We start from the raw sequence: 26,182 nt of genomic DNA on the forward strand, positions 1-26,182 counted from the left end.
CAGCACAAGTGATGGCTCAGCCACGATAACAACGACTAAGCCAGCCAACAGGTGTGATGCTCAACGAGAAGCAGGGCAGGAAACCCAGTTATGTCCAAACGGCAACCACCAAGAGACAAAGACCCCCTGCTGCAAAATCTGCTGAAACACGAGTGCCGACTCAAGAATTAAAGAAGAGACGGCTAGACGTTTTTAGTCGGCTCACAATCCCTCCTCCACAGAAAGAAACTAACACTAATCCAAGGATTTATCAACTAAAACACGGAGTGCGAAATACACGGCGAAGAAACGCTCGCCCACAGGCGAATGCACCTGTCTGGCCAATACTTGACACTCATGCTAGGCCCCTCACAAGAGCAATTTCGAATCCAGAGCAAACCCTGTCTGATGGTAAACATAAACCAAAGTTCCTCAAACAGAGGAGGTGAGCACAAGAAACACCACAAACAGGAGCAAAATGTCATTCCCTATGGCGCACAAGTCTTCCCAAAGAAGAGCACCAACAAAAGCCTTCGAAAATCAAAGTGGCTCCTTCGGAAACTTGGCACACTACCTGGGGAGTAGGTGTATAGAACCGTACATATGGAACTCTCACCCAGCCAAAGGGAGGTGCCTTCCACGGTTACAGTGCTCGCCTGGTCAAAGAGAAAGGAAGGCGGCAACAACCCCAGAGCATGAAGAGTGGCACATTGTTCCCCCACACCAGGCCCCGCCAGGGGAAGCAAGAGGAAGCCTCGACCCATGAAGGCTCATCTACATCAGGTGAAGAAAGTGTTGGGTTTTGAGCATTCTAACACTCCTATGGTGTACATGCAACCCTAGAAACCTTGGATCTATGTTTTCTCTAAATACATGCAAATTTGATTTTCCAAGGTTTACTTCCTATATAGCATGTTATGGGGAACTTGTAATGCAAACCTCAAGTAGAATAACATACCTATTAGTAGCTTGGATTCCTTGATGACTTTGTGAGCCTAGCACCCCAAATGTGATGCCTCAAATGCTTCACACAACACCACAATTCTTGGAATAATCTTGAGAGAAGTTCACTATACTCAAAAATCGGCTAGTCTTCTTTCTTGCTTGTAGTAATCCGATTTTGCTTGCATGAGGTTCTTTATATAGTTGTGGCACAAGTAGGGTTACACCATGTAAACCCTAATTGTCATGGCTTTCCATATTCCATGATCCATGGGTTTGTAACCTCCATGGACTATCCGTGGAGCACCTTATGGGTTTTAACCCAATCCATACAAACCATGGATCATTAGCCCACTATACAAGAATAGATTATTTACACAATCAACCCCATATATTTAATTAGTCTCCTTTTGATCACTTAATTAATTCAAGATTAATTCTTCGATCAATACTAATTAAATAATATTATTAATATATTAGTACTTATAATATATTAATAAACCTTAAGTGTCCTTTCTCTCATTTTGGTCTATCCAAGTATTGCAATGCCATGGAACCCAAATGGACCATGTCGGGTCGGGTCAAGTACATACCAAATATAGTTATGGGCTTAGACACTATATCCAACAGTCTCCCACCTGGATAAGTCTAATAACTATAGTTGCAGATATGACTTGAGAATCCGACTAGCAATCGTAGCTCTTTCACAGTCTCTTGGAACTAAGATGATGATGATGATACGCCATTTAAGATAAGTGATCATATAATCCTCTGCTCTCAAGATATCAGCCAGACAAATACATGGAACAATGTTGTACTTATTGTCTAGCAGTTGTTTGTCGATCTCTGATCTGTTTGACATAGAACTAAATTGAACACATCAATTAGGTTCTGACCGGGCCCGGTACATAGGTCAAAACAAAATCATCGAGGGGCTCAGATATTGCTTCTAATCCTAGAAGGAACAGATAAACTTCGACTCATATGCTTGTACTGACTATTTAATGAATTATGCACAAAAGCACGTTCTATAACATCGACTTACCAATGCGTTTTCGTACAATCAATGTATAACCAACTCATAGTCAACAACTCATATCTCTAGGTTTGAAGATTTATATGATATTACCGTCTCACGATCACTCGAGATAAATTCCATGAAGTGATATAAGTGAGCATGGGTTGAGTCCAATACTCAGAACTTATGAGCACTCATGAATGTTGTAGCAACAATTGCTATGCCTAATGCACCTTAGACAAATCTTACAAGCCAGATTCATGACAGTCTTGATTCAATACTTACTTCCACGTATGACCGACTGTGGAGAGTTTGAATAAAATAATTATTCTGGGAGTCAAAACATGCAAAATTGAAACAATAGTAAACGTTTAACATAAGACAGTAACACTTTACTTATAAATAAACAACAACTTTTATTTAGTCATCAAATGTCAATTACATTTTACAAGTTTCAAAACTACCTAATTATTAAAACTAATATCATCCTTCAGCCCGATGCGCCTCGCATGCTGTAAATGCTTAACCCTACTCAGTCCCTTCGTGATGGGATCTGCTGGGTTCTCATCTAATGATACCCTCTTTACCACGAGGAGTCCTTCTTCTATTCGATGTCTAATGAAATGGTATTTTCTGTCAATGTGTCTGGATCTACCGTGATCCCTTGGTTCCTTAGCTAAGGCAACCGCACTTTCGCTGTCACAGAAAATTTCCATTGGCTCTTTTATAGCCGGTACAACTCCAAGGTCTCCAATGAAGTTCTTTATCCATATCGCCTCCTTTGCTGCCTCGCTTGCTGCTATATACTCTGATTCGCAAGTTGAATCAGCTACCATCTCCTTCTTGGAACTTTTCCAAGTAATTGCTCCTCCACTTAGGATAAAGACCCAGCCTGAGTGAGAGCGGAAATTATCCCTATCCGTCTGAAAGCTATTATCGTTATATCCTACTACTCTCAATTCATCACTGCCACCAAGGGTAAGGACCCAGTCCTTAGTCCTTCGTAGATACTTGAGAATGTTCTTTACCGCAGTCCAGTGAGCCTTGCCAGGGCTCCCTTGATATCTACTGACCATGCTCAAAGAAAAGGCCACATCAAGGCGAGTACAAGTCATAGCATACATGATTGAGCCCACAGCGGAAGCATATGGTACGTGACTCATCTCAGCTATCTCAGCCTCTGTACTCGGACTCCGAGTCTTACTCAGTTTGGCGTTACTCTGGATCGGTAATTCCCCTTTCTTGGAATCCTGCATACTGAAGCTCTTCAGTACCTTATCCAAGTAAGTACTCTGACGAAGTCCAATTAGTCTCTTACTCCTGTCTCTCAATATCCTTATCCCTAGGATATAGGAAGCTTCCCCAAGGTCCTTCATAGCGAAGCACTTCCCAAGCCAGGACTTAACCTCCTACAAGGTTGGGATGTCATTTCCTATGAGTAGCATGTCATCCACATACAACACCAAAAAGCTAACTATACTCCCACTAGCCCTAACATATACGCAGGACTCATCCTCACTCCTTGAAAAGCCAAACTCTTTGACTTTCTCATCGAAGCAAAGATTCCATCTGTGAGGTGCTTGTTTCAATCCATAAACGGATTTCTCAAGCTTACACACTTTATTAGGGTACTTTGCATCGACAAAACCCTCTGGCTGAGCCATGTAAACATCCTCAGCCGGCTTTCCATTAAGGAAAGCGGTTTTGACATCCATTTTCCATATTTTATAATCATGAAATGCAGCAATGGCTAGCATAACCCTAATAGACTTAATCTTTGCCACTGGTGAAATGGTCTCATCATAATCAACTCCCGGAGTTTGAGAAAAGCCCTTTGCAACCAGTTGCGCCTTATAAGTGTGTACATTGCCATCCATGTCGGTCTTCTTGTTGAAGATCCACTTGCACCCAACTGTCTTACGACCAGGTACATTGTCAACCAAGTTCCAAACTTGATTGTCATACATGGATTGTATCTCGCTTTCCATAGCCTCCTTCCATTTAGCAGCCTCAGGAACTGCCATGGCTTCCGTGTAGCTATTAGGTTCTTCCAGACTTACCAGTGTACTATCACTGATAAGAGTATCACCTTCCGCAGTAATATGGAAACCATAGTAATGCTCGGGTGCATTCCTAACTCTCGTGGAACGCCTCAGAGATATGGGTTCGTCAGTCGAATCAACAGGGGTTTCCTCCTCAGGTTGATTACTAGGGTTTGAGGTTCCTTCATCACTTGACTCTTGAATTTCTTCAAGGTCAATTTGCTTCCCACTGTCTCCTTGGCTTATAAATTCTCTCTCACGAAAGACTCCTCTCCTTGCCACAAAGACCACATTCTCATTGGGTCTGTAGAAGAGGTAACCAAAGGATTTATGTGGGTAGCCGATGAAAATACACCTCTCGCTTCGAGGTTCGAGTTTGTCGTCAGACTCACGCCTCATGAAATCCTCGCAACCCCAAATCTTGATGTGGTCCAGATTGGGAACTTTTCCGGTCCACATCTCATGAGGTGTTTTGGCAACCTTCTTTGTAAGGACTAGATTAAGGATATGGGCGGCAGTCTCTAAGGCATACCCCCAGAATGAGATTGGTAGCGAAGCTCGATTCATCATGGAACGAACCATGTCCAACAAGGTTCGATTGCGCCTCTCAGCCACACCATTCTACTGTGGTGTCCTAGGAGGTGTCAATTGTGAGACGATCCCACATTCCTTAAGGTAGTCAAGGAAATCAATACGAAGATACTCTCCTCCCTGATCGGATCGGAGCATCTTGATGTTCCTGCCCAGTTGATTATCCACTTCCTGCTTAAACTCTTTGAATTTCTCAAAGGTCTCATCAGTAAAAGTCACATAATAGCGATTAGCATCCCTTATGGCAGTTTTGAAGGGTCCGCACACATCAGTGTGTATGAGGTCTAACAAACCCTCACCCCTCTCACACGTACCAGTGAAGGGTGACTTTGTCATTTTTCCAAGTAAACAAGACTCGCAACTATCATCTAATTTTAGGTCAAATGATTCCAAAACTCCAGCCTTTTGGAGTTGGCCTATGCGCTTCTTGTTGACATGTCCAAGACGACAATGCCACAAGGATGCTTTATCCAAAGTAATAGAAGAATCAATATGAAATACATTATTTCCTAAGTTGTCTACAATCGACGTAGTTTCATATACACCATCACAAGGTAATGCTTTAAAATAAAACGTATCATTATAAAAAGCATCAATAGCACCGATTTTATTATCAAATGAAAAGGTGAAACCTTGCTTGTACAAACTATGAAAGGAAATAATATTTCTCGCCATTTCTGACGAGTAACAACAATTATTCAAATCTTACATTAACCCATTATTAAGCAATAAAGAATAAACTCCTATCTTGGTAACAAGTGATGCTTTCCTAATGCCCATGATTAAGTTTATCTTCCCGTGCTCTACTTCTTTACTACTTCTTAGGCCCTACAAATCAGTACAAATGTGAATACCACAACCTGTATCAAGCACCCAAGAGTTAGTATGTGATGAGTTTTTAGACAATATAGTGTAAATACCTGCATGGGTGGGTTTAACTTTCCCATCCTTTACATCCTGCAAGTACTTAGGGCAGCTTCGCTTCCAGTGCCCCTTTTCATGGCAGTAGAAGCATTGTGTTTCCTTTGGGTTTGAAGAAGGAGGAATGGAACCTTTCTTGGTTCCTCTTGAAGAGGATCCATCAAGAGACTTTCCCTTGGTACCCTTCGAAGGGGTCTTCCTCTTCTTTCCATTTCCCTGCCCAATTGCCAGTACAGGGGTTGTAGTAGGAGTAGGTGTAACAGCTGATTTACCTTTAAGACCACTTTCAGCGGTCCTTAAAAGTCCTTGGAGTTTCCTTAGTGTGACTTCCTCCTTGTTCATATGATAAGTCATACAAAATTGATCATAACTTGGAGGTAAGGAATGGAGAATGATGTCAATCGCCATGTCCTCAGGAAAGTCCACATTAAGCTTCAATAACCGGTCCACGAACCTTTGCATTTTCTACAAGTGACCGGTGAGGGGTTCTCCCTCTTTCATCCTAGTTGTTATCACGGAGGAAATTATTTCATACCTCTCCTGACGAGCACTCTGATGATACCTATCCATCAAATCCTGGTGCATCTCAAAAGGGTAGAAATCTTCATAGGATTTCTGGAATTCTGCTGTCATTGTGGCCAACATGATGCAAGTCACCTGAGTGGAATCTTTCTCATGGGTAGTGTACTCAGCAATCTCCTCAGGAGTAGCAGTTGACTCATCGATAACCTTTAGCTCCTTATCGAGGACATACTCTTTTCCCTCATAGCGAGTAATCATTCAGATGTTCCTAATCCATTCATTGAAATTGGAACCATCAAAAGTGACTTTCCCATACAAGTTCATTAGCGAAAAGGAGCCTATAGGGTTTGAGCCAGTAGCAGTGTTGGAAGACATCTGAAAACAAAGAAAGACAAGTTTTATAGATAAAGAGTCCTTAATAAGTCACCCAAATGAAGTATTAAGGCTAGGATCCTACAAACTATTTCATAACTTGGAAGAGGGATGCCGTAATCCAAGCTATAAAATATTTGAAGGTAGATAAATGACGATTTACCAATTCCCACCACAAAAACCAAATAGATTATTAAGTTTTATTGGATTTGAAATTCCTAGATCTTTTGAGATACATTGAACTTTCAATGTCATGTTTGAATCTCGATTGTGCCCTCTCAAGTTTGTGACTAGGATGCCGAGGATCACAAACAAGGTGTGAATAACCATGCAAATTGACTTGGTACCCTTAATTTTATCACCTAATCGACGTGCCGGTTAACCACACACGCTCCACCAATCTATGATAAAACTTAAGTCACCCTTTGCCACTCTTACTAGTCCTAGTTAGTGTGCCAGTTAACCACATGCGCTCCACTAATGACTTGGTAAGGTACAAAGTGTAATTTCATGGGTTAGCACCTATTTCACATTTTTCCTAAAGTAACTAAGATTGGGAATTAATAAAGGTTTAGCTACTTTATAATTTCATTATACTTTTAATGAGAATTAAGGTCCTATCCTACTCGTTCGGCTAACGACCCTCCACCAGTCAAGGAAGCGGTGGGTGAGAGTGGACACCCATTAAGCTGCCATTTTATAGGCAACAACCTTATACCCCCCCTTATAGACTGGCTTCATGAATGAGGTCTACTAACGGTAAGATTGACTTATTCTTATACATATATATATAATAATTAAACTATTAATATTATAGAAGTATAAGGGTTGAATTTTAAACTTTTAAATTTCTAAGGTTCAATTTGGAAATTAAAGTATTAGAGTGTAAGACTTTACAATTTCCAAAACTTGAGGGCAAGTATTGAAACTATTCAAGACCTTTCATTTCATAACTTATGAGTTTAATGGTGCATTAAAGTGAAGACTCTTCACTTTATGTAACCTCTTATTCTTTAATGACACTTTTAAAGAAGTGACTTTTGGTTATCCATAACTTGAGGACAAGTTATGGACTCCATCATTAGCCACTAAGATCAAGAATCATTCTTACAAACAAATTACACATAATTCCTATGATCTTCTAAAAACTCATAAGAACATGAACATGCATATCAAAATTTTAAGAATCATATTAACACATATAAAACATGGAATTTTCATATTAGCCATTGTAAATGGATTAGCATAAACATTACACCATCTAAAACAAGTTTTAAAACAACAAAACAATTTAGGGTAATGTTTTTAGTCCATTTCTAGCAGCAAAACTCGAAAATCTGCATTCAGGGGCTCCTACTCATCGAGTGCAAGAACATACTCGACGAGTAGGATGTATTTTCACATGGACTCGTCGAGTTCCCCCCATGGACTCAGCGAGTTCATGCTGCAGAGTCCAGATTTTTGAGCTTTTTCAACAAGTTTGCATCAAGTATCAAGAAAACAAGCCTAGGCTCTGATACCACTGTTGGGTTTTGAGCATTCTAACACTTCTATGGTGTACATGCAACCCTAGAAACCTTGGATCTATGTTTTCTCTAAATACATGCAAATTTGATTTTCCAAGGTTTACTTCTTATCTAGCATGTTATGGGGAACTTGTAATGCAAAACTCAAGTAGAATAACATACCTTTTAGTAGCTTGGATTCCTTGATGACTTTGTGAGCCTAGCACCCCAAATGTGATGCCTCAAATGCTTCACACAACACCACAACTCTTGGAATAACCTTGAGAGAAGTTCACTATACTCAAAAATCGACTAGCCCTCTTTCTTGCACGAGGTTCTTTATATAGTTGTGGCACAAGTAGGGTTACACCATGTAAACCCTAATTGTCATGGCTTTCCATATTCCATTATCCATGGGTTTGTAACCTCCATGGACTATCCGTGGAGCACCTTATGGGTTTTAACCCAATCCATACAAACCATGGATCATTAGCCCACTATACAAGAATAGATTATTTACACAATCAGCCCCATATATTTAATTAGTCTCCTTTTGATCACTTAATTAATTCAAGATTAATTCTTCGATCAATACTAATTAAATAATATTATTAATATATTAGTACTTATAATATATTAATAAACCTGAAGTGTCCTTTCTCTCATTTGGTCTATGCAAGTATTGCAATGCCATGCAACCCAAACGGACCATGTCGGGTCGGGTCAAGTACATACCAAATATAATTATGGGCTTAGACACTATATCCAACAGAAAGGGCATTACCACCCAATAGGGAGCATGGTCTAACTCCGCACATGATAAACATACTCTTGGCATTGACACGAGAGCTGGGCACGCTCCCTGGCACTTAGATAGCAAGTGTCTATCAACTTATGTCCTTTCTTCCCTTTTCAAAAAAAGAAGAAGATTAATATAATTTGCCTTTCGAAAGAGCTTTCCATAATTCTGTTTAAATTGCAAAAGAGTAAAGGACGTCACCGCCCAACGGGGAGCATGATCTAACGTCACACCGGATAACCATACTCCCGGTACTGACGCGAATGTCGGGCATGCGCCCTGGCACTTAGACACCTAGTGTCTATCAATTTGTGTCCTCTCTTTTATAATTTGCATTTCGAAAGAGCCTTCGAGAATTCTGTTTAAATTGCAAAAAGTAAAGAGGTTGTGCATATTTTCCAAGTAGCAACGACGGGTGATCACCTATGCTACTTGAGCAAAATCTATGCAAGAATACAACCGTAGGTCTTAAAAGAGTCATAATCTTTACCTACAATGTGCCGATAACATCTCAGAGCTGAGAATGTAAAAAATTACAATTATGGGCACAAGAAAAAGGGGTTCTAAAAGGTTTATAACCTTTCCCCTGATAATACAACAGTATAAGGCCTTGAGGTGACAATCTCGGCCTATGTAGCGGCTAGACCATACAATACAGCCCTCAGTAGCGGCTAACATCTCACGGCTTAAAACATTAAGTCCGACTGAACACACGAATCAACGAAGCATAACTTAGTAGTAACAGATATACGACATTTGTGGCACTCTAGCCAATATGACGTAAACCCTAGAACAAGGGAAAGTATATAAAAAAATCACAGTAGAAACATCGAACAACCATAACTTGAATTTATTACAGGAAAAATCAAAATGTACATACACGCACGTACAACAAAAATAAAAAGGAAGAGAGCACTTCCGTGACAATGCATGAAAAAATGTACAATACCTTCCCTTGCAAACAGTGCATGGGAAGGCACATCTATTTCAAAATCAACAAAAGGCTTATACAAATCAACCCTCAGAGTCTAAGGAAGAACCTCCCGGGCTCCGCTTGCCACAAAATTGGCGAAAGCCATCATAATCTAACTCCCCTAAACGGAAGAGGCCAGCAAATTCCGTCTCGACAAAAGACGTAAGGGCAGTGCTGACTTACCAGGCTCTGCTCGCCACTTGGCCGGGACCCACCTTCAGATTTACCAGAAGATGTGGAGCACTCACCCAGTTGTCTCCCCTTCTCGAACCCAAGCGCTTCACAAGCCCCACAAACACCGTAGACCCCTTCGGCGAATTCAGTGCTCTCAATGACTCTGTCGATCGCACGAACCACTCTTTTCTCTAGCACCCATTGCAATTCACCCCGAGGAATGGCTCCATCAACACGTGCTCGAACCAGTTGACATTGGAATTGGGCCAATCTATTTGCCAACACGTTCTTTTCTCAGGTCATAAAGCTTACTTGATCCTCGAGGCGCTCAGTTTGACCCTCTAGAGTGAGCACATGCTCCTCCAGAATGGCTTTCTCACAGGCCACGACACAATTTTTTCCAGAGAGAATGCGACGCTCAGCCTCTGCATCCTAGAGTTCCTTCTTTAGCTTTACAATGGTATTGCGCAAAGGTCTCAGCCGCGCTTCAGTCACCCCGACACGACAAATCCATTTGGCGACTGCAACCATCAGAGAAGAATCCTGGGTCGCAGCATAGCGAAGGTCACCAACAAATTGAACCCCAGATTTTCCTGCAAGAAATCTCATCGTAGCTGTGGAATGAGCATAGACACTCCATTGTTGGGCATTGGTATCATCCGACAGTAAATATTACCCAGTAATTGCCCAGCCTGGGTCATAAGCTTTGCAACATGAGGAGCTGGGCGCAGTTCCTACTCCACCCTCCGCTAAAGGCTTCTTTGAGCGAATGGAACCCCCGGGGTGAACCAAATGCACTCCTAATTGGGAAGTCAGAACCAAGATCAATCGGGGAGGCTGCAACAAACGATGGAGGAGGTGACGTTGCAGAATCAGGGATGAAAACTTCATTTTTTCTGCACAGGCGCTGAGAACTTGTTGCCAAGAACATCACCAATGCTTCTAAGAAGCCTGCTCATAGATACAATCTTGCGCACTTTGCGAGGACGAAGACCCATATCATCAGATTTTGTCTCCTCGTCTGATGACGCCACCACACACGCACTTCGCCTTTTCCGGACAGGAGCAGCAACCCTCCCAGCTTGTGCGCCCACAAACGAACAAGAAGGGACAAAATTCAATAGACAATCCGGGGAAATGACTCCAACAGTCGGTCGAGAAGGCAACGCAGTTCCACTAGAACCAGTATTTCCCTCTTCCACAGAGAGTAATCCAGCTAGCTCTTGCATACGCCTTTCAGATACGGGAGAGGGAAGATCTTATACAAGATCGACCTCCCGATGATAAAGCCTACCCCTATAGTGGTCGTGCAAGGCCATTTCCAAAGAAATCTCGGCTTTAGCACCTGCATAAATAAGGATTGAATATAAGGGTTCATCAGATACCCTGCACCCCAAAAAAAATACCGCATCTCACGAAAAACAATTAAGCCATCTTCCCGCGGGATCACCAGGCGGCACTCATACCAGCCGCAGCGAGAACATAATCCTCACAATTCTCTCCAACAACGGTAATGCCGCCTAGTCGCTTGCCAAGGGTTAGGTTGCCCCCGAACAATGTGGGAATGTGATCAGGGAAGTCTCGTGTTTTACGATACCTACTCCCCACAAAGTCCCGGTTAACCCAGAGCCATTGCTTTTGCCAATTTCTCTTCGGGACGTCTTGTTCAGAGATTAACTGATGAATGCCTTGCCTTTTTGCCAAAGTACGAACAACATAATTCGTAGTTGAGCAAAAGAAGTAAGTAAAAACCCAAAAGGTAGGGATACATCCCAAAGATCGACAAATCAGTTCAAAACCGACGATTTTATTGACGGCGCTCGGAGTCAACTCGTCGACGGAGAAGCCGTAGTGGTCCACGATCATGTTGAAGAAATCAGATGTTGGCAAGCGCAACCCCGCTTCGAATAAAGGGATTGGAACTCCTACCTTTCCTTGAGGGCAGTCATGGATTGGTACCCCTTTTGCCAGAATCATTACCTCATGCTCCGGTAAGAAACAACGATCCTGCAGAAGCTGGAATTCTTCCACAGTAAGGACTATACCATGACGATCCATTGCCTAGGACAAACGAATGATCAAGAAGGAAAACTCGCAGAATATCCAAAATGAGACAGAGGAAGCAGAGATAAATGATAAGGGTTAACGATGTTGGAAAGGGGGGGGGGGGGAACTTTAAAGACAGAACTGGCAGCATGAACCGTCCCCCTTCTCTCGGGGCTAACGTACGATGACGACACTATCAAAAACCCGTTCCAAGTTAGGAATAATCCCAGGCGTATACGTGTTGAGATATAGGCTCGAACGTCGATGCTATCAAGCCAACTCAAACGACTACAAGCCTAAGGGACTTGTTAACGTACCCTTCAGAGGGAACGTCAAAAAGAAAAGTCAAAACTAGTACCTGCCTTAGCCTGAGCTAAATTCAGTCAAGCCAAGTCTGAGGCCAAAGTCGGGCCTTCGCCAACGCGAAAGGCATATGTGTGACCGTTATGGTGTAGAGCAGCACTATAATCTCCTCGCCCAGGGATAACATCCCGATGAGCGTGGGACGATTCAGGGTGTCCCACGTGCACGTCAGACGATAGCCACGATCTCCGTAATAACTGAAAGATCCTCCTCTAGCCAATGAGGAGAAAATGCAAAAAGGACGTGACAAAGGATCTTCCAGCAGGAGTCCGCCACGTCACACCCCACGAAGGAATGACCAACAGAATTAGTTGAGGTCCACATGCCTCTGGAACCAGGTATAAAAGGATCCTTATTCCTCGTGAAGAGGGGGACTCTCTTTCCAGTGAATATTCTTTCTCTTCTCTAAGAAAAAACACTAACTAGATCTTCGAAGCTTCGTCCCGGGAACCCCTCCCAGACGTTGACTAACGATCTATTTTCCATTTTTGTACTGTGAGATCAGGAGAGGTCAGCTACACCATATCCACCGGCAATCTCATCTCTACTGTCTCCAACATATCACAACAATATATATATATATATATATATATATATATATATATATATATATATATATATATATATATATATATATATATATATAGTCAAGATCAAATAAGAAGGAAATTTTTGGTAGGAAGGTAAGAAGTTTTTTTTCTACATATTTTTTTCGCGAACAAACAAAATGAATCATTAGATGATTCATTTGTAAGATGATTCACAAGAAAAAAATTTGTTGTTATTCACTAAAATTGTCAAAAAAGTGAATTTTTTCTTAATTTACTTAAAAATGAATAATAAAGATGTTTTTCTGGGAATTTTTTTTGTGAATCATCTTACAAATGAATCATCTAGTGATTCATTTATTTTGTTCGTCAAAAAAATATGTAGAAAAAAAACTTCTTACCTTCCTATCAAAATTTTTTTTTTACCGGATCTATATATATATATATATATATATATATATATATATATATATATATATTATAAAGCATATTAGCCGTATCTTGAATTTTAAGAGGTACAAGATATAAAACTTTTTGTACAAATCAATTATGCATAAATAAATCATTAATACTTGTCAAAAGTTTGAATTCTTAAATTAAGTAAGGTTATTAATAAATTAAATTTGGAGCAAAATGACAGTTTTAAAATATTAAATCCATCTATATAAATTAATTTATATTTCTTGAACTACACACTTATAATAATTTATTTACATCATTTGTACAAACAGGCAATATAAATATAAGTTCTAAACATAATTTTTTTTATTTAAAAGTAGTAATTTTTTTTATTACATAATAACTAATCATAAAATCTAATAAATATTTCTCACTAAGAAAAGTATTCATCAAAAGAACTATGTATCGGCGCTGCTTTGCGTGGGTACACATTTAGTATATATACCAAATTATAACCCGCGTTAAACGTGGGGAACGAATAAACACTATTAGAAAAACAGCCTTTTACGACTCGCAATGCGTGTCGTAAAACGCTCAGACGACGCGCAAATGCCTGTCAAGGAAGGCCCTGTCATAACGAGAGACGACACGCTTTTGTGCGTCGTCTATTTACGACGCGCATTTAGGACACGCATTTACGACGCGCAGTTATGACACACAATGCGTATCAAGGAATGCCCTGTCATAAAGGAAGACGACACGCCTTTGCGTTTCGTAACCTTACGACGCGCGTGTTTATGACACGCCATGCGTATCAAGAAGCCCCTGTCATAAAGGAAGACGACACACATTTTTACGTGTCATAATTTTAGATGTTTTTAGAATTATATATTTTTGATAGATTTACTAATTTTCAAATTAAATAACACATTAAAAGTTTCATAATACAAAATAAAATATCATAAATAATAAAGATAATTCATTGCAGTAATATGTCAAATACAAATAATCATTCCAATAGTAAGTAAATGTAACACATTGCTAATATTGCATAATATTTATTATAGAAAACAAAACATGTACAACATTAAAAGAAACCCATGACTAAATTCTCCTTTGACAATTTCCTTTCTAAAAGAATAACCTGAATGCACGAACTTTGAGAGGCTGCAGGGCATGGAAGGAGGTTGCTAGAGCTGTCAGTACCTGCACATGGCAAATCGGTAACTTAACATGCAATACAATACAACATTAAAATGATTCTTTGGATCATTTTGTATAAAGATAAACACAAATAACAGCAAATATAATCAGGACAGATAATCATGCTTCTATACCTCTACCTATACCAACGGCTTTTAACAACCATTACCTAACATATAATAAATCAATCTATACAAATGATATTATCCTAACACATATGCAACCTTCTACAAATTTTTCCATAACTTAAGAAGGTGTAAGTTGCATATGTTTTACTTTTGCATTGAAAAGTAAATTGGATGAAGCTATCAGCATTAAAAGTTTATTGATCAAGGAAAGCAAAAAAATAAATAAATAATGCACTAGAATGAATAGATAAAAAAAGGCAACTTTTGTAACTACCTGTTGGTCAAAGATTTCAGTTCTGGCAAGTCAACGGGTAGCAGGTGTGCATCTGAGGAAAATGAAGAAAATCATTATGAGAAATTGAAAATATGGAATTTAGACAACAATAAAGGATGGTGATATATAAAGCCCAATTCCAAAAAAGAAACATAAATCTAACATTAATATCAAAAGGTACTAAACTCTAGCAACTTCAGATCAAACACAAGCACAGATAGAAATATGCCACTTTGAGTAAAATCAATGTAAGTAAAGAATAAAGAGAATATAACAACACATACCAAGTGATGGAGGATTTGTTGCAAAGTGAACAATGTTAAAGATTCAGAGAAAGCAATAAGAATCATTCGCCCATTAGGATCCCATGCTGCTCCCTACATATCAAGCAATTACCAAAAGATCTAAATAAATCAGAGATCAATGAGATAAATCACTTAGCTGCAGGCTACAGTGGAAAAACATGCTTTAGAATATTTAAAATACTACAACAATTTTACATGACATATCTACATGCACCAGACCAATACTGTATAATGTATATGAATCAAAAACTAAGGAAAATAAATACTAACCGTGACAAAGCCACTTGTTGAAGACCACAGTTCTGATGCCCACCCCTGTAAAAATACCCACAACAAGAATTTGTTTATATCAAGCTCAATATATGAAGAAAGATCATCTTTTTAACATAATCTTTATTTCTAAGCCAATCGAAGCTTTTTTGAGAGATATATCATTAAGCCGATAATTAAAGTCGCCTAAAAAGACAACCATGTCTGCTTCAGATAGTTCTGGCGACTCATCCACAGATAGCCTGAACAAATAGAAAGGGCAAATTGGTCATTTTGGGATAAATTTTATTTCCAATGGGTCAAATGGGTAGAGAATATATCTACATTTGCAATACGAACCATAGAAGTGACTCCAGCTGCAAAAAGTAAAGCAGGTAGGAAGAGAGAACCATACTGAATCCAACATGAATAAGATGAAGTGGCAAGCAAGCAAAATAAGAAAAGGTATGACATCATAATCATACCAGTTTTTTGAAGCTTCTCATTGTTTCCGTCATGAACTTCATCTTGACCTCCCATATGGATAAAGCTTATTTGACTCTAAATTATTCATATACAACCTATTTCCATGTGTGGAAGTTTCCTTCAAACTTCAACATTGGATGATTTCTAGAATACCATTCTACACATGTGGTTTTAATTTGTCAAGAATGGGTGGTAGCATGTTTGTCAAGAATGGATGGTAGCATGTTTGTCAAGCTTGGATGGTAATAGACAATCGAATTCATACATTCATTTGCCTATAAAAGGAAATGAAACCAAGCTTATTAAAAACACCACACCTCAAATTACATCTTCATTTTTCTCTCATATTCATACAAATATATATTTGATATATTTGTTTTTCTTTCCTCTATCTCTGTAAACACTGAATATTATAGTAAATTGGTTCTCGGCTTCCTCCGCCCTTGGTTTTTCCCGATTTGGGTTTCCACGTAAATATCGCGTGTTTTTTTCTTTTTATCGTTCGATTTATTCTTGGTTGATTATTCAAATAGTTTTATATTCCGTTGAATCGCTATCGTGATATTTGGGTTTTTATACTTCGATCTTGAAGTTATCGATTATTTATTGTAGTCGATTTGTCTACAATTGGTATCAGAGCTATCCGGGTTTTCCGATAACGATTCGTAAAAAACTATTTTCAACCATGTCATCAATGAAGTACGATATTCCTTTACTTGACAGAAACACAAGATTCCCTCTCTGGCAAGTAAAGATGAAAGATGTGTTGATCCAAATGGATCTCCACAAAGCACTATTAGGAATGGAGAAAATACCGGCAACTTGGTCGACTGAGGAAAAGGAGATGAAAGATCTGAAGGCGTCGTCGCAGATCCGTCTGCATCTTTCTAACGACGTTCTCCAAGATGTGTTGAAAGAGACATCCGCAGCGGCTCTCTGGCTAAAACTCGAGCAGCTACTTATGACGAAAAGCTTGCCCAACAAGCTACACTTGAAGCAACGACTTTTTAACCTAAAGATGGGTGAAGGTAGTTCTTTGTCTGATCACCTCTCTACCTTTAAAGAGCTTGTTGGAAATCTGGAGAATATGGACGTCAAATACGAAGATGAAGACTTGGCGTTATTTTTATTATCTTCTCTCCCAGACTCCTACGATCACTTTCGTGACACCATTATCTATTCTCGGGACACTCTTGTCCTTGACGAGGTAATGACTGCTCTTGATTCAAAGGAAAAGATGAAGCAGATAGTTGGGAACAATAGCAGCGATTCTAAAGCCGAAGGTCTCAACATCAGAGGGAGACCTAACGAGAGAGGTAGCTCTTCACAAAACCGATCTAGATCTAAGTCCAAAGCCAATCGCAAGTATTGCAATTATTGCCACAAGAAGGGACATCTGATCGATGAATGTTTCAAGTTAAAGAACAAGGAGAAAGCAAAGGCAATCGCAAAGGGAAAAACAACCAATAAGACCGTTGAAGCCGATGTTGCCGAAACTGGTTCCGATGGCGAGCTTCTATCCGTTTCAGACTACGGTTTAATGACCATGAGTGAGTGGGTACTTGATTCAGCGTGTACTTTTCATATGAGCTCCAACCGAAGCATTTTTCATTCATATGAAAAGGTTAATGAAGGCCACGTTCTAATGGGTAACGACACTTCGTGTCGTATTATTGGACGGGGTACACTCAGGTTCCGCATGTTCGATGGCGTTGTTCGAACGATTCAAGATGTGAAGCACGTATCCGGTCTTAGGCGAAATTTACTAAGTCTCGGTACTTTCGAGAAGAAAGGTTACGAGTTTGTTGGCAAAGACGGGAAACTCCATATTTTCAAGGAAGGTTCTGTGGTCATCCGAGGAGTTAGAAAATCCGCAAACCTTTACATTATGGATGGGCAAGTTATCTCCGGCGAAGTCTCGGTATGTTCTAAATCCCTCTCCAATGTTGATCGCTCTCGTCTATGGCACCTCAGGCTCGCTCACATGTCATACCATGGTATGAATGAACTAAGTCGAAGGGGGTTGCTCGGGGAGCACAAATCAATCGAACTTGAATTCTGTGAAGATTGTGTATTTGGAAAGCAGAAGCGAGTGAGTTTTATCGATGGCAAACATACGAAGAAAGGGCCACTTGACTACATACACTCTGATTTATGGGGACCAGCGAAGGTTAAATCGAAAGGTGGAGCCTCTTATATGCTCACGATCATTGACGATTTCTCAAGAAAGGTATGGTCGTTCTTCTTGAAGTCAAAGGGAGAAGTATTCCAAACTTTTAGAGATTGGAAAGTATTGGTTGAAAAGCAATCAGGTTTTGAAGTGAAATACCTTCGTACTGATAATGGACTGGAATTTTTTTCTGAAGAATTCAACTCCTATTTCTGTAGGGAAGGAATTACGAGGCATCGCACCGTAGTTCATACACCACAGCAGAACGGCGTAGCGGAACGTATGAACCGCACCATCATGGAGAAGGTCCGATGCATGCTATCTCATTCGAAGTTTTCGAAGTCTTTTTGGGCCGAGGCCGCTTCAACCGCATGCTACATTATCAACTGTTCCCCTTCTCGTGCTATTCAAAAGAAGACCCCATTTGAGCTTTGGTCCGGCCAACCTGCTGATTACACGAAATTGATTCCATTTGGATGTCCAGCATATGCCCGAGTTGATAACGGTAAATTGGAACCGAGGGCAATTAAATGCGTCTTTCTCGGATATCCGATAGGTGTTAAAGGGTTCAAATTATGGAGCCCGGAGCTAAGCAAGGTTTTGACATCTAAAGATGTGACCTTCGATGAAAAAGCCATGCTTCATCCTGTCTCCAACATTCAGATCAGAGAAAATGAAAATTCGGAAAAAGACAAAGTTCGAGTGGAGGTGGAGTTTCCTTTAAATTCATCTTTCGAGGACCAGTCTCATGAAGGTGTCGAGGTTTCTCAACCCTCGAATAATCAACATTCCTTTTCTCATGAGCCAGCCGAAGCTCCAAGCCAACCTCACAGTCCCTCCATTGCAAGAGATAGACCTCGCAGACAGATTGTACCTCCAAAGAGATATGTTCAAGCCAATTATGTCGCTTATGCACTTACAGTTGCCAATGAAGTTGAGTCTGTTCTGGAGCCCACAAGCTACAACGAGGCCATTCAATCCAAACATTCTAATAAGTGGATGGTTGCCATGCACGAGGAGATGAAATCTCTTCAGAAAAATGGCACATGGGATCTCGTTCCAGCTCCAAAGGGTAAGAAGACAGTTAAGTGCAAATGGGTCTACAAGTTGAAGGAGGCTATCCACCCTGGTGACAAACCAAGATATAAAGCTCGTTTGGTAGCCAAAGGCTATAGTCAAATCCCAGGTATCGATTATACCGACATTTTCTCTCCGGTTGTGAAACACACGTCAATACGTGTCTTGTTGGGATTAGTTGCCTCTCATGACTATGAATTAGAGCAACTTGATGTTACTACAACATTCTTAAATGGTGTGCTTGAGGAAGAGATATATATGCAACAACCTGAAGGTTTTGTAGCTCCTGGCAAGGAAAGCTACGTGTGCAAATTGAAGAAGTCTCTTTATGGCCTCAAGCAATCTCCTCGACAATGGTATAAAAGGTTTGACTCATTTATGACCAGTCACAAGCTGAAAAGGTGCACCTACGACAGCTGCGTTTACTACAAAAAGTGTGACGATGGTTCAATGGTCTATCTACTTTTATACGTGGATGACATGTTAATTGCAGCGAAGAATATAAAGGAGATTCAAAAGATAAAAGACCAGTTGAATGCTGAGTTCGATATGAAGGACTTGGGTGCTGCCAAGAAAATTCTAGGAATGGAAATAGTGCGAGACCGTAGTGCAAGAACTCTATACCTTTCTCAACAAAGCTACATTGAGAAGGTTCTGCACCGTTTCAATATGCATTACGCAAAAGAAGTCAGCACTCCTTTCGCAGCCCACTTCAAGCTATCATCCGCCTTAAGTCCTACCACCGAAGAAGATATAGCATACATGGCAAAGGTACCATACTCCAGTGCTGTAGGATCTCTTATGTATGCTATGATTTGTACACGTCCAGATTTGTCATATGCGGTAAGCATGGTGAGCAGATACATGGCGAATCCAGGAAAGGAGCATTGGGTTGCTGTTAAATGGATTTTTTGCTACTTGCGAGGTACTTCCTCTTTATGTCTACGGTTTGGAAAAACCGATAATGGAGTACTTGGTTATGTGGATTCCGATTATGCAAAGGACTTGGATAAAAGACGATCGATTACAGGGTACGTGTTTACTTTGGGTGATTGCGCAGTTAGCTGGAAAGCGCAGTTACAATCTACTGTAGCGTTATCCACCACTGAAGCCGAATACATGGCTGCTACGGAAGCAGTGAAGGAAGCCCTCTGGTTGAAACGGTTGATAGGTGAGCTTTCAAACAAGTTATCTGTTAACACTGTTTTTTGTGACAATCAAAGTGCAATATTTCTGACGAAGGATCAAATGTTCCATGATCGAACGAAGCATATTGATGTTCGTTATCACTTCATCAGAGATGTTATTGCTAAAGGCGATATTACAGTAAACAAGATCAGCACCAATGATAATCCTGCTGATATGTTCACTAAAAGTCTTCCAATAGCCAAATTGAAAGCATGTTTGGATTTGGTGGGTGTTTCAGATCGCATTTGAGCCTGATAGGCTCGTGGTGGAGGAAGTATATTTACTTTTCAAAATTAATTTTTTCTCATATGGTGTTTGCAGATTCTTATAGAGATTTGGAGTATGATGAGCTGTTGATAAACTGTTTTGCATGATCATTGTGCAAGTTAAAGTTTTTTCATCCTGTCTCATTTGAAGTCAAGGTGGAGATTGTGGAAGTTTCCTTCAAACTTCAACATTGGATGATTTCTAGAATACCATTCTACACATGTGTTTTTAATTTGTCAAGAATGGGTGGTAGCATGTTTGTCAAGAATGGATGGTAGCATGTTTGTCAAGCTTGGATGGTAATAGACAATTGAATTCATACATTCATTTGCCTATAAAAGGAAATGAAACCAAGCTTATTAAAAACACCACACCTCAAATTACATCTTCATTTTTCTCTCATATTCATACAGATATATATTTGATATATTTGTTTTTCTTTCCTCTATCTCTGTAAACACTGAATATTATAGTAAATTGGTTCTCGGCTTCCTCCGCCCGTGGTTTTTCCCGATTTGGGTTTCCACGTAAATATCGCGTGTTTTTTTCTTTTTATCGTTCGATTTATTCTTGGTTGATTATTCAAATAGTTTTATATTTCGTTGAATCGCTATCGTGATATTTGGGTTTTTATACTTCGATCTTGAAGTTATCGATTATTTATTATAGTCGATTTGTCTACACCATGGAATCCAGCACATGCTCCTTTTAGAATCTTGATTTTCTGCCCTGAATCCCAAGATTTTCCTTTCCACATTACAGCTTTGTGAACCCTAACAACTGCAACCAAAACCAACATGAGTATCAGAAAATCAATGCCATGGAGTCAATTTTTTTCAAATTATCACCATTGTTTGCTATGTGAAGCTCCTTGTTTCCTTATATGCAATCCACACCTGATCAAAAGAAGCAATCAAACATTCTTGTTATAACAAAAGCCGAAAAAACTCCTTTTTCACTATAGTTGGAAAGTATATGATAAACGAAGAGTTACTGCTACAGTGACAATACAGAAATAGATATCGGTTGTTGTTGCTATCATGCACCTGTGAGCATTTACAACTATATATGAGCATTTACTTTTACACTTTTTTACATAAATTAAATAAAATGGAAATTTTAAATGGTACCTTGATAATACAGTGGCATTGAATGGAGATCCATCAACGATAAGCACATAAATAAAAGTTCCCAGTATCAAGCAGCCTAGTGCATAAATGATTATTTTTGCAATTAAAACAGAATGTCCCTTTTTTTATCCCATGACATCCCTATATAAGCCAAATATATAATAAAATTACAAGCATGTTAGCAAACATTTTTACTTGATTTTAATTTTTCTTATCATTATTAGACATGTCCCTCGAAAGATATCATGTAATGTAATTATGCAAAAGGGTGATCGTGATTTTTACTTTTTTTGATGTCTCACCAACACAAAATATAATGGATCCTTTGATGATTCTTCTGGTGACAACTTAAATAACTGTAGAGCCACGTATGCACATGTAATAGGGCTGTAGAAGGAATGAAAATTAACTCTAAACATGTTACACTTGTAATTAATAGTAATAATAATAATAATAAAGTTTAATTACCTTCCTGCAAAAAGTACAACAGGTATCAATACAGCTGCCTTGATCCAGCTTGATTCCTTGTAAACTATCCAAGCCTAAGATTGCAAGTATATATACAACCACATATAAGTCCATTTGGTTCAACAAGTAAAAGAGAGAAGCATATATATATATATATATATATATATATATATATATATATATATATATATATATATATATATATATATATATCTATCTATATATATATATATATATATATATATATATATATATATTAATCCAAATATTACTCTGAAGTCTGAATACAGAGGGATTTTTGTAGCTAGAACAGATTCAGAGTTCAAATTGATGGAAAACAAAACAACAAACTTAGCCTTGTAATTTGTAATTGAAATGAACTTTCTTACCAGTATAACACCAAGATTTATGTAAAAGTTTATCAGTGTCACTACCAGCCACCTGCAATTAACAGAAAAGTAATAAAGTCGAGAAGAAATTACATTTTCATGGATAAAGAAATTACAGTTATATAACTATGTATTCAATTTTCCAAAGGAAAACAATTCTCCAACATCTGTAATTTAAGCTCGTGACTTACCTTGAAGTTAGGTCAACACAGCCACCATATCCAAACATCCCAAATGTAGGCTGTACTCACCAGAAATAAGTCTAAAGTTAGAAACAAGAATAGGGTAATATTCAAGACAACAAAATTTTGATTTTTACTTTCAAATATGGAGGTTTCCCTCCTATAGCTTGGCCTTTGGAAGCCCGATGAAGGGAGGCTCCCATCTTCCCCCTACAAAGAGAAAACAGATAAGATAAAACATCTGCATGAAACTAAGAAACAAAGAAATCAAACAGTTTGAGGATTAACATCTTACCACTTCTCTATTGATAAAGAGTCCATTCCTGGGCCTGTATCAATAATAGATATCCTATCATCTGAAACCTCCACACTGCCAAGAAATGAAAATTATGTGAAACAGTAGAAACCAAAATCTTATGAACAATTCATAGCCAAAAGGTACCACACAAGTCAGAAGACTCCTTGTACCTTATTAACCTCTTCTCCTGTTCACCATTAGACCACACAGCTTGCAATGAGTTATCCTATAGCAAAGAGCATGACATGAGAGTCTTGAAGATGGGATTTTAAGAAAATAATATAAAAAAATATCATTTCTTAAACTAAAAACAGAAACATAAACAGAAACAGAAAATGTCTCCTACTCAAATGAAGTCATACCTGATTTGTGTGCATACTCCCTAGATGAAGCCATACCTAATTTTTGTGCATACTCCCTTGGTGAAGTGATGATGTCCAATCAGGAAAGTTGTGCGCATACTCCCTACATGAAGCCATGTAATACTTCTGCCCAGCAACCATCACAAGATTACAAAGCTTCTGAAAGAGAAACCGAAGATTGAGAATTCTAAATCTCAATCTGAAATCAAAATCATAGGGAAGAAATCCGAAATCATAAAATCAGATGGGAAGAAATCTGTGAAAAAGAATTCTGAAGAAGGAGAAACTGAATATAAACATTACCAGAATCAAAAGAGAAATCGAAGGAAGAGACAAATTCTCTCAATCCCTCCTGCGATTTCTAGAAATCGTTGTGTCGTCGTATGAAACAGCTTCTGAATCAATAAGCTTAAGATACCCTTCAATGGTTCCACAGATTCTCTTATGTGCTTGCCTATGTTTAGAACTAGGGTGTGACTTCGGAAACGGCCATCCACATCTATGGAAAATATGCCCTGCAAAAGCGAAGTAAAATAACAAACCACCATTAAAATATGTTGTTTTCATAACAGTAATTCAATTCGAAATAAGAAATATAATAACTATTTCATAAATTAACGAAGAGAAAAACTGAAGAGGTGGCGATTTTGCTCTGATCTTGGGTATCCATGTTTGTATAAAGATCAAAACACAAAAAGGGTTTTGTAGAAGATGAGGAAATGAGGGGAGACTTATTTGTAGAAGATTGGAGAATGTAAGAAGAAAAGTGAAGAAAAAACAATTTTTGAGAAAGTCATTGTAAGGAGTGATATCACCATCTCTCACCTTCACCGATAAGATCCATCTCTCTTCGGACCAAGCCATCAGAAAAGTCGCCTCCGCTCAAGCTAATTTTATGCGCGTGGTGGTTGAATTGGGGAAATCCTCGTCTTTGGAGGAAGAGGAGGACCTGGAGTTGAGTTGTTGTGTGTGGTGAGGAATTTTGTTGAAGAAGATTAAGAGGAGAGTATTAGTAGGAGATAAGGTATTGGTAGGTTTGATCGATTGAGTTGATCGAAGAGGAATGATCGAAAATTTCTCCCAAGTCTATTAGGGTTCTTGGTAGTTCTTCGAGAAGCAAGGTGCATCACAGCAGTCTGAGGCTAGAAGAGGCAACGAGCTAGGATTGGAGGCAGTGGATGTGGGTGAGAGGTGGAGACGATGGAGAAGTAGGCGGTGGTTTAAAAAATTTGGGGATTTCATTTTCCCTCTAAGGAGACGCGCGTTTCTTAAAAAAAATATAAAACGACATTCACAGAGGACGCACATTTTAGATAAAGTGCCCTCCGTGTTTTTTATTTTTTTACATGAGACACTAATTTAAGGGCACGCAATGTTGCGTGACGTAAATACTTAAATTTTTTGAAGAGATGACACTTTTTTAATGTCACTCTCTTTTGCGTAACATAAATCAATGAGTGTCGTGGTTTGCGCATCGTAAAAGGGTATTTTTCTTGTAGTGAAAAAAAACGTACAAATCCTTGAATGACCTATTTATAGACAACTTTTTTGTTCAAAAGAATTTGATGCATCAATTGGTTAAAATGAATTTATAAAATTCTTCAATAACTATATTAAACAAAATTAATATCATAAAACAAAATAAGACATGAGCTGACGATTAAAACTATAAGTTAAAAGAAAAACAAAGTATCCAATCATAAAGTTATATAAAATATTAAATATCTTCATGAGAAAAAACTACAGTTTTCGAACGAAAATTAAAACATATAAAATCATATATTTCTACGTGGCATATTCACCGTCTCACAATCTGAACGAAATGAAAATACTTCATGAGAAGGATGTGTCGGAATGACATGCTCAATCGTATTTCATTTACAGAAATAAAGGATATTGTTTCGATAATCCCACCATTCATATGAACCGACATTGTAGTTCCTAACATCTACTTTAACACACTGATTTTGAATAAAAACTGAAATATCCCACAAACGATCACCATTTATGGAAAAATATCCCAATTTTCCATCAAACTTGATAAGCCTTGATGTATACGGGTTAAAGTCATTAATAATAGAAGGTGCATATATCACTAAATATTCTTCCGCTTATAACTGCCTCATCCAAAACAGGATAAATAGAATATGGTAACCGGATATTACGAACCTCCCTCCAATCCCATCTAGTAGAGGCAAACACTTCTAGGTGGAAGTAATCATAGTCCACCTGATCCTTAAGCAAATGACTACGAAGAAATAACATATCAGTAATAAAACAAAATAAAATAATATACATAAAGTATAATACAGATAAAGTCTTACGACAGGAGTACGTATCTGAGTTTGGAAACAGTAAGGCTTTGCCATCTAAAGTCGTTGGTTTAAAAACAAATAGTTTTTTCTTAGATAATCATCTCCATTATCACATTCAACAAGATTGAGTCTACACAAGGAAGATGCTACAACTGTACACGAATTTGGTAGACAACAAATGTCTAAATTCTTCCCACCAGATGACGTAACAAACTGACGCTATATAGTTCCCCATGGTTTTTTTTTGTTGAACAATAACTCCAAAAATCACATTATTTCAACGCTTGTATAGATCAAGAACATGTTTCTTGTACGTTAGTTTTTCATAATATTTATTTGTACAACGTAAAGTATCAAATATCTTTAACGATGTTCTTGAAAGCATTTCAATAATCATCTTAGAGTTCAGTGATGATAACTGTAAAACAAATAAAATAATCAAAAATTGTACGAGCAATAAGCAAAACATGAGATAATACGTGTGAAGTATTCACAAT

Source organism: Lactuca virosa, chromosome 2 (assembly GCF_052849685.1).
Source record: "Lactuca virosa cultivar CGN04683 chromosome 2, Lactuca_virosa_CGN04683_v6, whole genome shotgun sequence".
NCBI lineage: Eukaryota > Viridiplantae > Streptophyta > Magnoliopsida > Asterales > Asteraceae > Lactuca > Lactuca virosa.